The sequence below is a fragment of the Perna viridis genome, chromosome 4, assembly GCF_037379345.1.
Source record: "Perna viridis isolate PV_CMFRI_1.1 ecotype Kerala chromosome 4, ASM3737934v1, whole genome shotgun sequence".
Taxonomy (NCBI): Eukaryota; Metazoa; Mollusca; class Bivalvia; order Mytilida; family Mytilidae; genus Perna; species Perna viridis.
Window position 1 is genome coordinate 19,782,569 of NC_142448.1, and position 17,784 is coordinate 19,800,352.

Genomic DNA, 17,784 nt, shown 5'->3' on the forward strand with positions numbered 1-17,784 from the left:
ATTTTAACTTTCGTTCCGCTCCAATGATTTTTACTGAAATTACAGGCCTTGAACTTAGCAAAATTCACAGAAAAAAAAAGTTTTCCAGACTTTCTTTCTAAACGCTTGCAGATATTGACATGAATTTTTTTGGCCCTCAGCTAGCAATATTGGACTTCGGCTATGCCTCAGTCCAATATGGCTAGCCTCAGACCAATAACTCGGCCAATATGGAAAACCTTACGTAATAATACTACAATATTGACAAAAAATTATTTGATTGGTAAGTAGCAGTCTATAAATATCAGATGGGAGATGATACATGCATGTTAAAAACTGAGAAAACGCACTTCAGTTTCTAATTAAAAAACTGTGATAGACCATATAACCTGCCTCAGTTTGTCATTTGATTATTGCACTCTTGAGATGAATATTAAAAAGAATATACACAGGCAAAACTTCTTTCCAGTAAATTTATGTAAAGTGCAAAAACACAATTGTTTTTAAAAAAACTGTATTCTTCTTAATCTACAAAGAGTCATTGAAATACTCAGTGCATGTACATGTAGTACACATTCCAATTCAAATAAAACCCCAAAAAATGTACCTTTGTGGTTACAAGTTATTTGTGTGACAAATTCATGTTTATTCCTTTTTATTTGATCTATACATTTAATTTATTTAATAACTGCATCTTTTTCATAATGCGACTTTTTTTTCGATTTGGTTGGAAAACTTTTTTTATCTCATTGTACTAGTGCACTTGATTGGTTGTATCAGTTTGTAAAGGGAATTACACAATAGAGCTTTGACAGTCATTGTTGATATTGAATTTTTCAGGTATTATTATAGCAAGTGGATTACACTTTAGAGGATTATGGGTAAAGTCATTGTAATCATTTCATGCTGACAATTTTGAAAAGAATTTAATATCTTGTTTTATATTTATTTTTCCCTTATGTGTGAAATAAGTCTTTTATTTAATGTCAAATAAGGAGTTTTTATAATTTTCTTTTTTAAGGTTTTCAACAAACACTTAAATTGCCCCTTTGGTTAATTAATAACTATAACAGACAAGTGCAAATGAGTGAGCAAGAATTAAGATAAGTTTGACTTCGTTGAACAGTTTTCATTCAATTGGCCTGTGCTCAAAGAAGAGAATTTATCCTAAGCCTTTCATTATATTATAGGTATTACTGGACAGGGTTATTGATTTATGTAGAAAGTGTTTGACAACTTCAGGATTTACTTTGCCAGAACTGAAGCACCTGTCATTTCATTCCATGGAGTTCTTGCTTTACCTGGATACTGATTCTCTAGACAGGTAAATTGATTAGTCTTTATTTCTTTGTTATTCTTCCTGGTTCAGTATATTGATTGGTCCCATGATTGTGATTTGGACAAGTACTCCAACAATGACAACCCTGCAGCAAATTTGGTAAAATCTTATTTGACTCAACTGTTGATGGTTTCAAATTACTGTACATATCCTTTGTCAGTATTGAACTTCATGATTTAATCATAGCTAAATTTGCATTTACGCCAATTTCTACTGGCTGGTTAAGCAAAGCAAGCAAAATCAACTGCAAAAAAGTATTAAAACTGTATTCAAATATTCGGTTTTTTTTTCAACCAGACAGACATAACTTCTGTAATTCTCTTTTCAGTGTCTTTTACTTTCTTCAAACTTGAAAGGGACTAGTTTTTCCTACAACCTTTTTGCACAAAAATGATTCACATTTAAGGTTTGTCTTGACTTTTTCAGTGAAAAGTTGGTGGGGGAGTACAAAGTATGGTAGCATGAATAAAAGTTTATAAAAAAAATGTATCTGTATTTAAAATTTACAAAAAAGATACATGATTATAAGGAGGACTTGAATTACTGTAAAGGTTTAAAATTTTTGTGGAGTACAAATTTTTCGTATTTTTGCCTACGACAGTTAAACTCGAAAATTAGTATCTGCTAAATAGAACTTTAAAACTATGAAACACTAACCCTGTCTGATGCAAAGTGAGGGGTATATAGGGCTGTCCATCTGCCCCTCCATCTGTACTTCCTTCCATTCCACAGGGGGGTACCCATTTCTTATCTGTTATTCTTCTACATCGCTAGATGGAATTAATAAAATTTTCACAGATTCTTTATTTCATGTACACATTGTGCACCTCCTGTTTTAGATTTTGATCCAGATCAATTTTGGTGTCACATAGCAAAACATGGACTTCATCATTTTTGAATGTGAGAAAATGGGAGAGGGACCTATCTTTAATCTGTTACTTCTCATCCACTGCTGATTGGAATTCAATGTTACTTTCACAGAATCTTTATTATGTATGAATATTGTGATTGTGCACCTTCTATTTTAGATTTTGATCAGAATCGATTTGGAGGTCAAAAGATGCATGTTATCAAATGTGGGAATGGGGGTATGAATTTAGTGAGCATTGCTCACAGTTTTTCTAGTTAAACCATGAAAATTGGTACCCTTGGTACCCACAAATATGTTCACATGAGAAAATATCCCAAAATTTATATGCTTGCTTCTACTTTATTGTTACATTCATGCAGTTTGAAATTTTCCATTCTTATACAGACATCTGTTTTTTATACATGGATGTGACAGTATTATTGAGAATTCTCCATTCTTATACAGACATCTGTTTTTTATACATGGATGTGACAGTATTACTGAGAATTTGAATGCTACATGTATTTTCAGAAAATATGGGTGATGATGATGATGGTTTTGGATTGTGATATCTTACTTAGTTTTTTTACATTAAAAACAAAGATGAGTATAGGAATAGTCCATTGACAAAGAAAAAATTTTTTAAATGTATTTAATAATATACAGATAACATCCTGAAGCTTTCTATCTAAAGATCAATTACTCGAAGCCTGTTCATGGAATATAATACCCATACATGAATAACTCCCATTGAAATTGAGTTGCATTTATAACCATGTGGTGCTCCATTCAATAATTATGGATTTCCATAAAATGAAATTTCTGTTTTCTTTGTGATTGAACAATTTTCTCAAGCAAACATACTGAACATGTTACTTTCATTGTAACATCATTGTAAAATCAATGTAATTCACCACAGTTATCGATAGTCAAGTTTTGCTCCCTTTGTTAGCTACTTGCATGTTTGCACACACATGCTTACACATGCATAATAACTAGGTAAATTAATCAATCTACTTTCTAGGGGATAATTTTACATGATAAATTGGGGATCACCTGTGTAAAACAGTTATTATTAAATATAAAATTGGATTTTTATGCACATGTGAGAAGATATTGTTGTCTAATGGTATTATTTTGATAACCTTGGAGCTTTGATCAGTTCTTAATTAGGGCAAACTACTGGCAACAATATATTTTTATAGTTAAGCAAAATCATTTCATAATTTAATTTTTTTAAATGTTGAGTCTCAGATGTAATAAAATATGATTTGTAACCTCACTCCTTTGAAATAGTCTCCACTTCTATAACTTATGGGTTATCCTTTAATTTCTAAAATATTATTAAGTATAACAATTAGCTACTTAGTTTAGAAGAATTTAGAAGTTATGTGTTTCCACTTAAAACTGAATGGAGAAATGTATTCATTTGAGTCACCTTCCTTTTTTATAAGATATACCTGAAGCTTTAGCAATTGTTGAAAACTAGTTTGAATAAGATGCTTATGTTTTATTTTATTAACAATTTTTTAATGATAAATTGGGTGCTGTAGGACATTTTCTTCATTAATTAACAGAGGTTACCATTGGTTTTAGTGTTTTTACCTAAAAAAAATTACATGTGTATGTTACAGTATTAAATTAGTGTGGGTATAAGGCTCGGACCTTCAGCTTCTGTAACAGAACTTTAGTAATTAATATTAAGCTGTACTGAGAACCTTTTGTTTTCCGCAAGTAAACCTTTCATTCCAAATTTTATAAGGTCCTTGGCCTTCTAATCTTAATATTTCAACTCCTGCGTTTTCATGTAAACTTTTAATAAATACATTTTTGAAGTCTTTCTTTCGATACTTGTTTGTGGTAATCACATCATAAGATAATCACCATGTGACCTTTAGTGTGAAACTAAAAGCCCCAGTAGTGTCCTAGAGTTTTAGTCATTTCAGCTTTAGCAGAGCCTAATCTAGACATTGGTGACAAGAGGAAGTTTTAGTAAATTCTTTTTGAAAAATAACAATACTGACATTCTTGTCTATGTAATCTATTTCAAAAACTTTCCCTTTCAAAGACAAATTTGGAGAAGTGAGCACAAACAAGAATTTTTCGCTCTCATTTCTCCCTCTAGATTAGGCTCTGGTTTAGCGTGATATTTTATTTTCCCACAATGGAAATTAGCCTGTTAAATTAACAAATGTAACTTCTTGGGCTAAATTTCACTTGTTCTGGATGAGAGGGGATGGTATTGTAGAGCTCTTACCTGTCTGTAAAGGTCAGGTATTGAGTGAAACAATTGGGAGCAACACTTCCATCATTTGTGTCATCATTGTTAAAGAGTAATGATCATATTTGCGTCTTTTTTTTTGGTGAATTGAGTACCAAAATAAGTTACTTGAATTGCACTTGTAAATAAAGAACTTGGAGGTTTATAACTTTAAGTTTAAGAGGTCAGCAATAAATTTGGATTTTCCTCAAATGATTTCTCACCACAAATTTCCACCAAACAGATCACTTGAAATTGAAGATTTGAGGAAATTCTCTACTTGAGATTTTTCTTATTAAACTCAGCCCTGATGTTAATGCAGACCATTGACAATTATTGTCAAATAGTGTGTATTTGGTTGATTTTGGTTTTACATTTTACAATTTAGACTGAGTCTTATCAACTCTTCAGCTGAAACATTAATAAGGAATAAGAATGATTGATACATTTCACTAATAGTTATTTATCAGAAATTTAAATTTTCTCATGAACTTGAATCATATTGACAAGTATACAGAGATATGCTTGGTAAAACCTGCCTTTAATAGAATTAAAAAAATTTTTTAAAAATCTACAGAAATTTTCAATATAGATGCGATTCAGTGTATTTGTCAGGTACAATATTTTCCCATGACATTGAATTAGATATTTACATAGAAAGAGTATGGGTGGATGTCTTTTTTCAACAATCCAAATTTATACTAGAGATAAATGTTTTATGTTTTCTTTTTAGATAATCTATATACATATCTTTACTTTCACTTCACTGAATTTCTATACTGTCCATATATTGTATTAAATAGTTCACAATGTCAACATCAGGTTTGATCATTTCATTACATTAATATTACAGAGGATAATCAATATACATGTACCAGGTATAAAATTAGCTCTTTTCACCCATTTAAAGGTTGATCAGAATGATTTATTTCCTTTCTTAATTTAAAGTGTCTGGATTCCAATTATTTCACCTTCATGTTTCAAATGTGTATTTAAAACAATCAAAATAAACCATGTGACAAGTAGACACTGAAATTTAATCGTGATTATTAACCCATGAAGAGAACAGAGAAAAACTTGTAATATAAGTATATGGCCTGTCGACCATGTTGAATTCCTTGTATTGTTATTTAAATGTTCGGAAGCCAGTATGATTACCTGTATTAGTTAAAGTCTGTTGATAAGGCCTCTCTCACTTTTGGATTTTAATATTTCTTGATATTTCTGCATCTGGATTATTTTCGTGCATTTTCATTTGGATTAATTTCTTTATTTTTTGTCCTATATGGTAAGATTGATTTATGTTTTGAAAATAATTTTTATGAGTGGAATTTGAAAATTATGAAACCTAATTCTACCTGTTCAGTTAAATTTGTTATGACACCTGTAATCAGCAGGCTAATTATAAGAGTTAATCAATGGTTTTACTTCTGCTGTAGTACATAGAACAACTAGAAAGTGTTGAATGTTTGCAAGATATAACTTTATTTCATTACTTTAATTGATATGGAATTCTAATGAATTTAAATGAATTTTTAGCTTTCAAATTTGATTTTGAATCGGCAGGTGTGGCCTTTAAATTTTTTGTAGTCAAGTTTTCATATTAAACTATTGAGGTATGACAACATAGTTTAAAGGAAATGTCAGATACTTGCTAATCTTTACTATTGTTCAAAGGCTTGAAAACTACATAACAGTACATAATAGTGAAGAAAATTACATGATCACCTTTCTCTTTCATTTCTTTCTCCCAAAATAATATTGTCATGTTCCTTTCATGATATATAATCTGAAGTCTTGGTTAACTCATTAATAAAGAACCAGTTTGAAGGAAACTTACTTTTTGTTGTCTTTATTTTCAAGTAAAAATGCCATGAAAGTTATGTTGGGTAAGTGAGTTTAAGGAAGTAGATATCTATTAGTATATATATGTACTTCCAAAATCTGTGCAGAATATATTTCTAGGTAGGAAGAATTGATTTTTCTGGTAAGGAGAGAATTAAAGTCTTCATTGTGATATGCATTTTGTAAACCACATTATTTGTGATTACTTCATTTACAAAAGGTTTACTTTGTAGTTTTAAGTGAGTTCCAGGTAGTTCCTCTTGGTAACAACTTTATATTCACATTTAGGAATGATTAAACCTTTTAGATTGTTTTGAACTTGGTTTTGTTATTTTGACACCCCTGCAAATAAGCAAAAAATAATTTGCTTGCATACTAAGTTTTCATTGAAGTCTCAGGAAGTCTACCTTTCCATATGTAGCAGAAAAGAATGCAGTTTGTTATAAAACATTCAAGATGTAACTAAAAGTTTTATATAACACTGGAATCAATTTCTAAGCAATAATTCATAAATTTGTGAAGATGGAGTTGTAAGGGGATGATGTTTATTGCTTGAATTGAAGTTGTTTTGAAACAAGCATATCTTATAAGCAAGTTGAATATAAAATAACTGTGACATAGTCTATCATCATCAAAGTTACATCTAGAAAATGGCTATGTTGTTATTTAATTTCTTGCGCTGAAAGATACATGTAACATTTAGTGATTTGGTGAAGTATGCTGTTGACTCCTACAAAAGCCTTAAATGTTTTCTCCCTCTTTTATGCTTGATGATCAGATGATGAAATCTGACAAGTAGTGATCTGGGTTTAATGACTATCATAAAGAAATTTGGATGACCTTCTTTGATTACTTAGTCAATTTATTGTGACATTGTCATTAAAAGTTCTTTGATAAAAATCTATGTTTTTATATTTGTAGATGTAACTGATACAAGGAGAAATGGACATGATTGACAAGCACCTGTATCCAATCTACAGGTAAAAAACAGGTAAGATATAATTTGCTTTGACAGTGATTTGAAAAATTGTCCATGCTTACTATTAAAAAAGGAAAATTTTCCCAAAAATGTGAAAAAAATAATCTTTGATGAAAATGAACAAGAGGAAAGGCATGCCAATGACGACAAATAAGGAGTGATGATAGAGACGACACATCCTGTCAAACACATCCTCTCACGGTAGGAATTTTATACTTGGTGTATCATGAAAAATAATGTTGTATATGATCATGTTCTGATAAATTGTGGCTTTGTTTTGTTGACATATGCAGAAACTTTTTTCCATTTCTCATTTCCTGCTGCATAGACTATAATTAGGATATGAGTGTTCCAGGTTTTAGATTATGCAACTATTAAGATGCATAAAGTATATTTGAAAGTCATGCTGTTAAATCACTATTTAAAACCTCACCCTTTGCCAAACCCATGAATTCAACTAGTGGAAACATTCTTGTGGCTTTCAAGATCTTTTTAAGTAGCAGCAATCTTTAATGTTTGCATTTTTAGATAAACCAGGTTCTTACAGTTTTTAATCCTGTAATGTGATTGATCTTTGCCTGATACATCATGTATATTTTGCTGAGTAATCATATATTTGACATTTCACAATGAAAAGGTCATATATTATGATATTTGCCTAATTATGCTTAGTTATCAACCTTAGTGTCAGTTTTGTCTTCTTTAGGTCATTCCGCAGCAATAGTTTTGCTTATAAATATTTATGATCAATGTGCTTGTTTGTAAACTTGGCATCTTGCTCACTGTATGATTGTTTACTATATGTATAGAGTATCCTCTTATCACTACTTGATACAAAATATGTCTACTGATTACATTCTGTACAGTATTTATCAGAGCAGAAATACCCCTATCAACTTCTAATGGATGGTCTTGATTTTATAAAATTAACCAAATAGATTTATTACAATTCCCAACTTGTGGACCAACATTTTGTCAACATTTACCTCCCTTTGGAGCAGGTGTCTAGTCGGAACATGTAAGGTTTTCCATGCGATATCGATGATACTTTAGAAAATCTCGAAAGTCAAAAGGGAATTTTTTGTTCTACTGACCCTGCCATCAATTTTCTTTACCCGGGATACAAATGAAAATCATCCTTATGTTACCTACCAACAAAATGAAACACCCTGTAAATTTTAGAAACACCGTTGTGTTTGTCTGGTGGGGATTCCATTTTCATTCGAGTTACCTCTTTTTTCTGCACCCGAATCCGAACATCGGTTAGAGACTTTGAAATTATACCTGCTCTTACGGGAGGTAACTCGGCAAAAACAGGATAAAATATGGCTGCATCCTGAGCTCTGCAAGTAGGGAATAGTTGCTTTTTGCAAATGTTGTCTTGTCTTGTCAGCTATTAGGACAAAAAAAAAGTCCAAGACTCTGAACTGGTATATTTTGTATTTATTATTCTGATCCAACCATTCAATATTTGAGACAGTTAGGCAAATTTTATTTTTTTATTTTTATCAATATTAGTGAAAAATACTGTCAATTTTTAAGCAATTCACCTTAATTGGACAAAAATTCAAAATAATTCTTTTTGAGGCAGCTGAAAAAATCAGGTGCAGAGGGAATCAGAATCTTGGATACTTTTTATTTTGGTCTCAATGTCTGTTCTATCTGCCTCTGTAAAAAGTACAATCATAATTCTTTGGTATGCTTCCCTTGTTTTTGCTGATTTGATCATCTAGTTAGGTTGTCACACTTTTGGAAGAACATCTAGTGAGGTTGTCACACTTTTGGAAGAACATCTAGTGAGGCTGTCATACTTTTGGAAGAACATCTAGTGAGGCTGTCATACTTTTGGAAGAACATCTAGTTGAGGCTGTCATACTTTTGGAAGTACATCTTGTCTAGTGAGGCTGTCATACTTTTGGAAGTACATCTTGTCTAGTGAGGCTGTCATACTTTTGGAAGAACATCTAGTGAGGCTGTCATACTTTTGGAAGAACATCTAGTGAGGCTGTCATACTTTTGGAAGAACATCTAGTGAGGCTGTCATACTTTTGGAATAACATCTAGTGAGGCTGTCATACTTTTGGAAGAACATCTTGTCTAGTGATGTTGTCAAACACCCATGATTCTTTTCACATCTACTTCTTTCATTCCGTATCATTAGATGAATTAATCAGCCAATTTACAAAGTAAGAATATGGAATCAATATCTTCCAAAGAATTATATTTTATTTCACATTTTTATGTATGAAGCCATTAAAATTAGATTAATTTGTCTAAATATTTTTTTGAAAAACTAGTTGGTACATGTTGGAATTTAAATGACATATATATATATCCCTGGTGGATTATTAGATCATACAATTCTTTTTAAAAAACTACCACATTTTCTTAATTAAGATTACATGTACCTGCACAGTTATGTCATAGAAAGTTTAGTTCACATTTAGAATGTACAAAAGGGGGTGATTAAGTCATTTATTTTAAATGGTCAGTTTTAAACATTGTATTACAATAATTAATATCTTAACAAGTTGTAAAGTTGAAGCATGTGTTATATATAGATTAAATACTAGATTGTATTGAATAACTGTTGTCTTTTTCCTTATCTCTACTCTACAATAAAAAAAAAGGATTTATCTTTAATAGAACTTTTCTAAAAAGGTAGTATTCAATAAGAGAATGATTTCACATCATGAGTTACTCATACTGTAGTTTTATTTGTTATTCTTTGAGAGTGGGACTTATACATATACTTATAGATGAAAACTTAATGATGTAGACTTAAAAAGTAAGTACATTCACTATGGTATCAGATGATTGTCTACCTAGCATAAGTTCATCATCTCACTCCAACATATTTGTAGAATTTTCTGGTTACTTTCTGTTGCCATTTTTGTTTTTTTCATCTTGTGTATTCTATCAACTGTTGCCCTATTTGTTGTTATATGGTATCAACCATTTTTATGGTTTTTTACACTATCAACCATACTGCCCTGTTTGGCTTTTTCTGTGTAATGTATTAATCTTGCAGCTCTATTTGGTTCTCTTGTGTATTGTGTCAGCCATGTTGCCCTATTTTGCTTTGCTTGTGTATTGTGTCAACCATGTTGTCCTATTTGGCTTTTTGTGTGTATTGTATTAATCTTGCAGCTATGTTTGGTTCTCCTGTGTTTTGTATCTGCCATGTTGCTCTCTTTTGCTTTGCTAACTAGTAGATTGTATCAGCCATGTTGCCATATTTTGCTTTGCTGTTATATTGTATCAGCCATGTGGCCCTATTTTGCTTTGCTATTATATTGTGTCAGCCATATTGCCCTATTCTGCTTTGCTAGTAGATTGCTTGTTGCCATATTTTGCTTGTGTCAGCCATGTTGCCCAGTTTGTGTTTTCTGTGTATTGTATCAACCATTCTATTATTAATATCAAGGAAATATGATTTTTAGCTCACCTGGCCATAGGCCATGTGAGCTATTGCCATCACTTGGCATTCGTCGTCGTCTGTTGACATCATTAACAATTTTTCAAAACTCTTCTCCTCGGAAACTACTGGACCAATAAGAACCAAACTTGGTATGAATGTTTGTTGGGGTATCGTACATAGAACGTAGGGGTCAGAGAGTAGTTTTTCGCATATATTTCCAAAACCATAACGTTTAGCCAAATTCTGACATGGTGTTAAACGAGGTCTATCTGTGGTCAAATTTTCATTTTAATCTGTTAAGCCATGTTTGAGTTATTGCCCTTTTTCAACGTTTTTTGTTGTTTTTAATGTTATCCCTTTCAAAAATCTTCTCCTCTGTCAATACTTGACCAATTGGAACCAAACTTGGTATGAACCTTCCTTGGTATCCTGCATAGAACGGATGTGGGAATATTTGATCTGTCAAAAAATCATGGCTGCTGTTACTAAAAATAGAACATAGAAGTCAGACAGTAGTTTTTTGCATATGTCTCTAATACTGTTAGGTTTAGCCAAATTGTGACAGTGGGTAAAAGTGCTCAGCATGATGAGATCTATCTGGTCAAATTTTCATTATTATCTGTTAAGCTATGTTGGAGTTATTGCCCTTTTTCGACATTTTTTTTGCAAGAAACTTTCTATTGCTAAAATGACCCATGACAGTCCTACCAAAATCTTCTGGAGTTAAAATTGTTGGACAACTCCTTGTTAAATTTATTGCCCTTGAAAGACAACCTTTAACAGGTGAGCGTTTCAGGCTCCTGGGAGCCTCTTGTTTTAGAAGTGAAGGAAATATTTTCTTAAATCCTGAATCTATATGCGTAATTAGGGATGATGTAATTTTACCTGATGTTTTTTTTGTTTCAATCTTATTACCATGTACTTCTGTTTTCTACAGACATGTAAGTAAACAGTGACAAATAACAGCTTGCATTCAATTGAACAGTAATATCTAATAAAAATTTAAACTTCTTACAGAAAAAATTCAATATTCCGTTTGATGGACTTTAGCTTGACATAACAGAATATCTAGATCAACATTGGACTAGCTATCATATGTACATATCTCTGATGAAAACCACTGTATTTAAAAATCTTCAGTGTCAATACACTAGAAATATCAACATTGGTATTCTATTAATTTGTGTTTACACAAACAAACATTTTTACTAGGGATATGAAAGTAATTATTGATAAGAAAACTTCAGCTGACACTTTGTTAAAATAACTTTATATTGATTGTTAGGTTTGAAATCATCATTTCAATGTCGTGTTATTACTACAATGTGGTTAAGAGAAGTGCATAAAAGAGCCGAGCCTTGATGCAACCACAAGATCTATTTGACATATTGGACAATTATTATTGCGTAGTACTGAATATAAACACAAATTCCTTTTGACAAAATGAGGTTGTTCTTAATTTCTAAATTTTAAATTTTATGACATGTAAATAAGACATATCCTGTTGATTTATGGTTTGTTGTGGTGGATTTTTTATTTGTAATAACATGTTTTGCATATTTACATTTGCTAGAACGAGACCGAAACAGGAGGTTCTTTTAAGTTTTTTGGTGCATGTAAGTTCTCATATGATTACTGTGGTCTTTCAGTCCCAGGCTGTAGATGGTCCTTAGGCTGGTAGCTTAGTCTTCACTTCCAACTTATCTATGAATTATGTTTCTCTTTATTCAATATTTATATTTCCAGGTTAGTTATATTTTTAAGGTTTTTTTTTTGCCTTGTTTAAAAAAAAATCTTTTTAAGCAGTTAATCATATTTAGTATTTGAATTTCGTTAGAAGGAACTTTAGGAATCTATCATGGATGTAAAGGTTGTAAAATGAGTTTCTTTTTAAGCAGTTAATCATATTTAGTATTTGAATTTCGTTAGAAGGAACTTTAGGAATCTATCATGGATGTAAAGGTTGTAAAATGAGTTTACTGATGAAATTAGAGTGCAGTATTTATTTGCAATTTTTAAATCAAGATTAATCAAGATTGATGACATTGAATCTTTAAATATGATTTCTCTATTCTGTTAATATATCTGGAATATATCGGTGAAAATTGCAATACCTCTCAGAGGTAGTGTTTAACTGTAAATCTTCAGTGACCTTAACTGACCTTTAGTTATGCCACAAAAACTTTGTCATAAACTTCGAACGCTGAGAATGTGTCCTCAAATACTGTAAAGACATTGTCTTTTAATGACAAAGAAGTCATGGATGTACTGATGAATGCATGTGAGACAGGATTGCTAGATCTTTGCTACATAACAAAAAGGGGGAAAGTTGACCATGTACCTAGGAAGAATTGAAAATGAAGTAACAGAATATAATGTTTCTTAAATGTTTTTAAACCTTTATACTTTGACACCTTGCAGTATTTACAGAGCTGGATCAATACCAAAACTTGGAATGGATTCAAATCTGTCTTATTATCTTGGGACTGTTGGCATGATTTGGCATATCTATTACCTAGGATGAAGTAGATAGTTGAAGTTTATTTCCTATTTGTATGCAGTAAAGACTTGATAAGGAGTTGAATAAGTACCATGATTGCTTTGCAAATATTGCATAAAGAGACCTCTGCATGTACAGCAGGCATTAATATATTGCTCCACCCTGTTTAGCTACTATTTTTTGCCTTTAGTACTTAGTAGTCTTTCTGTGTATGTATGTGGTAAAAGATGGAGGTTTATCAGATATAAAGCAAAAGTAATTAATGCTACCAATGTAGATGAACTTAAACGGGTGTAAGTTTTTGTGGTATGGCAAAAATCTTGAGTTGTCATTCCAAGTATTTGTCACTTTAATATATAACATCTTCACATGTAGAACACTGTTTGTATGTTAACCCTTTCCTGTTGTCTGTGCAATAGAATAAGTAATAATTCAGTGTTTGATTTGAAGAATTTGAAAATTTTATCACGAGAATGACTTGTGATAAAAGTAGAAAAGTCTGATTATGAGCATAGTGAAAACAAATTTTGGTTTTCTTTACTGTTTTGGTATTTTTTATTTTTTTTTTGTCTCTAAACACATTCCTCATTCCACTTTTATCTCGAACTACCCACCCTTAACTTCCTGTCTGCTTTGCTCCCTTTTTGAGCATAAGGTCAACATATGGTCACTTCTGCTTACTCCATGTCATTCTCAACTCTTTTAACATATTTCAAACATTCCTCAGCCATATTGTTTTTGGTCAGCCTTTTTGTCTTTTACCTTACCATATAAGGACTGTTTCTTTGATGTCTGAACTTTGCACTCTCAGATTAGTTTGATTTCTTGTATAACTTTTATAGACCATTTTGGCTCAATTTCAAATTAAATTCTTTCCATGTAGGATTTGGTCAATGTTCCATCTATAAGACAGACAGATAAAACAGTTGACAGAGTGATACATGCAGGGTATGAACATTAAAGGTTGTCCTATAACCCAGACTGCTAACATTTGTAAATAGGTAACTTAAATTGTGCTGGTAGAAAAGCAACCTGAATATATGATCAATTTTCAATTCAGATACATTCAGGATAAGCTTATATTATTTTTGGTAATTAAAGTTTTTATATACTTGCCCAACAGGAAAAATTTTACTAAAACTTTCTCATTAATATTGAGTGGAACTTGGTTTGTAGATAGCATTCATTGAAGTATATGGACCTTAATGCACTTATATAATTTGACCATATAACTTTGAAACATGATGCAGATGGTTGCAGTTTTGATCTACATGATTTATGCAGATGTATTAAGTAATATTTTAAATAATGAAAACTTTTATAAATCTATTTATGAATACTTTTTAGGTTCTAACTCTACAGGGTAACTTGGTGTATTGCAATAGAAAACTTCATAGCCTTGCATGTGTAGAAACTATTTGATCTCTTTAACAATAGTTATAAATTTCTCCAACACTAAGGTCACTGGTTCTATAAATTATTCACAATTTATTTCCTAAATTTAAATACCATAGCTGAATGAAGACTTATTTATTGTCTAGTAACTACTTGTTGTACTTGTGTTGAGAAGTTTTCCTGTGAAATGAACTGATCGTTGGCTCTGTCTCGGCAATCAATGACTATACCAGTTTATGCTGACTACTTCCATACAGAACTTGTATTACAATGATTGTAAAAGGTTACAATTGACCCACTTACGGTGGAAGTTATATTGATCATTGATTAGAGCCTGTTTTGTTCATTGATTGATTAATTATAAAGTGACTTTATTGATGTGAACTACAATTACAGTGTTCTTTATGAGTTTAGGTTGATAACTTGATTAACAGCTTCAGTGTTTCATGAAGTATCCAATATTTTCAACCAATTTTACCATGTTTACTATATTGCAGTATCTCTATAAGGAAATAGCAAAATCTTGAAAAATTCACAACTTTAAGACCTGTCAGAATTGTGGCTTGTATTTATGTTCAAGGATGTTTGAATGATGCTTAGTGCAATAATACTGTAAAGGTACATTTTTATTACATGTTGTTTTTTTGTGGTTTGGTCAAACAAAACAACATAACCAGAAAACTGAGCTTCTACAAATCATGAAAATTAAAACATGTCAATAAAAGTGCCGACATACAAGAATCTTTTGTTAGCCATTGGATAGAATTACATCTGATAGTGTTACACCAAAATGGGTTATCAGCTCACTCTTACAGATGTAACCTTTCTCCTAATGTGTCAGCCCCGTGCAGGTCCGGGTGTCAAAAGAGTAGACCTGCAGCAGCGCTAGGCTTGTCGTAAAAGGCGACTAAATAGTGTTCAGAACCCTAGCCGGGGGCTATGGCGCTCTGCCCACAGAGCAACTGGAATGTGTGCCCCAGGTGGTGGAATGGGGTACCCCTGGTGTGTAACATGCTGGGGTTGTCAGGCTATAATACGGAAAACCTGACCGCAAACCATAGTGGTGCACTGTGTTGGGAAAGATACCACGTTCCTCGCACGTTAAAGAACCCTACTGTGGTATTCTCCCGGAGTACGAACCATAGGGCTCCGCCACAGGAGGCTAAATTGCCCGATCCTACCCACCTCTCCCTATTTCCAGTGGCAATCAAAATTTGTCGACCCCATTGTCCTTGTGTCCCATCCCTTTTTTATTTCATCATTTCATGTTCATTTTATCGTCAATTTCATGTTCATCGTCTGAATATAGCTGAAATATTGCTGCTCAGACGTTAAACCCCAACAAACAAACAAACAAAACCTAATGGGTCATGATTCTCTGATGTTTAAATGATACAGCCATCATTTCTAATCTGATTCCAGATATGCCAATCATTTTGATATGGTCTTACAAATTTCTTTAGAAAAGGTGGTCTAAAGATATATTCTGTTTGTTGCACCATCTGTTTCTGAAATGGTGGATGAACTAAGTGATTTTAGCTGCTGGTCTATTTCTTAGTTACTGTTTCTTTTGGATACATGTACATGTTTATTGTATTATAGTTTTTTGCTAATTTATCATAACTGTTTAAATGACTTAGAATCTGTTTTATGGGTTTAACTGAGTCATCCAAACATTTTGTATGTATCTATGGGAAGAATCTGTTGAGAAAACGCCTAAACCTTTTTTGAGTATGATACCACTTGTAGAATAGTAAGAAATTAATTTGTAATGGTTTTAACATTGCCATATAATGAGAAATAGTGCACGATTGATAATGCCATCTGCAGCGGTGCAGTAAAGTAATTTACAAGTGGGCGGAATAGGATTATAACGTACTTACATACTTATTTATTGATGTGAGGTGGTGGCCCATCCAGGATTTACTTTCGCTAGTAAGGATAACATTTATTTTCCCAGCATACAATTTTCCTTATTATTTATCAGTGTTAGACTGTTAAAATTTCAGATTTTTTTTTCTCAGTGTAGTTTGTGCTTATACTTTAAAAGAGTTAAGAGTGTCATAAACTTGGCTGCTTTTTGGTATTTTATAGGTACACTCTTCATTATTTTAACTCTAGGATTCCTACCACTCAATGAGAGTTTTTCATGGTCTTTTTATCTTCCTGAAAGAAACTCTAGATCTTCAATAAAACCTTTTAAACTTAATTAAAACAATGAATAGCCTGATAACTTAGCATTTCAACCACGACTTTAGTCATTGATGACTATTCTAATCCCATTTCCACCCAAACAGAGTTTTAATTACTACCAGGTATTTTTGTTTAATTAGTGAAGACGGCTCTCTTCTGTTAATATACTATTGAGATGTTTTATGTCCATAATAGTTGGGACAGACTGAGTTTCAGTATCAACTGATTTCATCATGCCGGTATATCGCTTTTTTTTTTATTTTTTTTTTATAAAGTTCATTATAATCTATACAAAATACAGGCCAAAAGGATTATATTTTAAATAGTCCTCAAAGTTTTGTATCACTCAAAATCTCATTATGCACATTATGTATGATTTAGGAGAATACAGGAGAACTCCACCCAATTTGCTGCATTCTATTTTAGGGAACAAGAGTGGGCTAAACTTGTCCTTCTGGTACCACTGAAAGGTTAATAGTTAGACTGTTCAGAATTAAATTACCTGACCTCCTTATTTAAAAATAAATATTTGGGTAAAATTTGAAACACAACATAACGAATGGTATCATGTTGAAGTATTTTCTGTTAATTTGAGCATTACATATATGAATAGATTTGTTAGGATGAGTTTTAAAAAAGAAATATGTTATCAGTTAATTACTAATTGATGAACCAGTGTCTAAGTAGTGCAAGGAGTAAAAGTTTAAAGGTTCTACAAAAAAATCATAGAAATATTACCTTGTCAGTTCAGTTATATACAGATCTTAAAGAGGCATCTATATTATTGTTAGCCATTAACAAGAGGTTAAGGGTTTCTCACAACAGAGAAAAATTGATCACTTTTGTAAATGAATAATTTTTTTTCTTAGTGATATTGCTTTGAACATTGAAGTCTGGTTTAAGGAAGGCTAAACTTCATAATTGTAAGAGTATTTAATTGAACAGAGTCTAGGATTGCTTTATATTTAAAAATGTAGCCAACATAGAAAAATTGCGTAATGGAAGTCCTCTTAAGTTGATATA

General features: G+C 31.8%; 1 protein-coding gene across 9 annotated transcripts in view; it reads left to right on the forward strand.

Annotated features, from left to right (window-relative positions):
* Positions 1 to 821: 821 nt before the first annotated feature.
* The window catches only part of LOC148619234 (unconventional myosin-XV-like), an 89,627-nt gene continuing 72,664 nt past the window's right edge, over positions 822 to 17,784 (forward strand). For 7 of the 9 annotated variants that reach the window (XM_088578908.1, XM_088578912.1, XM_088578904.1 and 4 more), the window contains exons 1-2: positions 5,561 to 5,716; positions 7,195 to 7,264. The gene's annotated coding sequence lies outside the window, so the exon portion shown is untranslated. Of the gene's footprint in view, positions 861 to 1,169; positions 1,304 to 5,560; positions 5,717 to 7,194; positions 7,265 to 12,267; positions 12,290 to 17,784 lie in introns of those variants that run through there. The other 2 variants (XM_088578905.1, XM_088578906.1) reach the window with 2 other exon arrangements.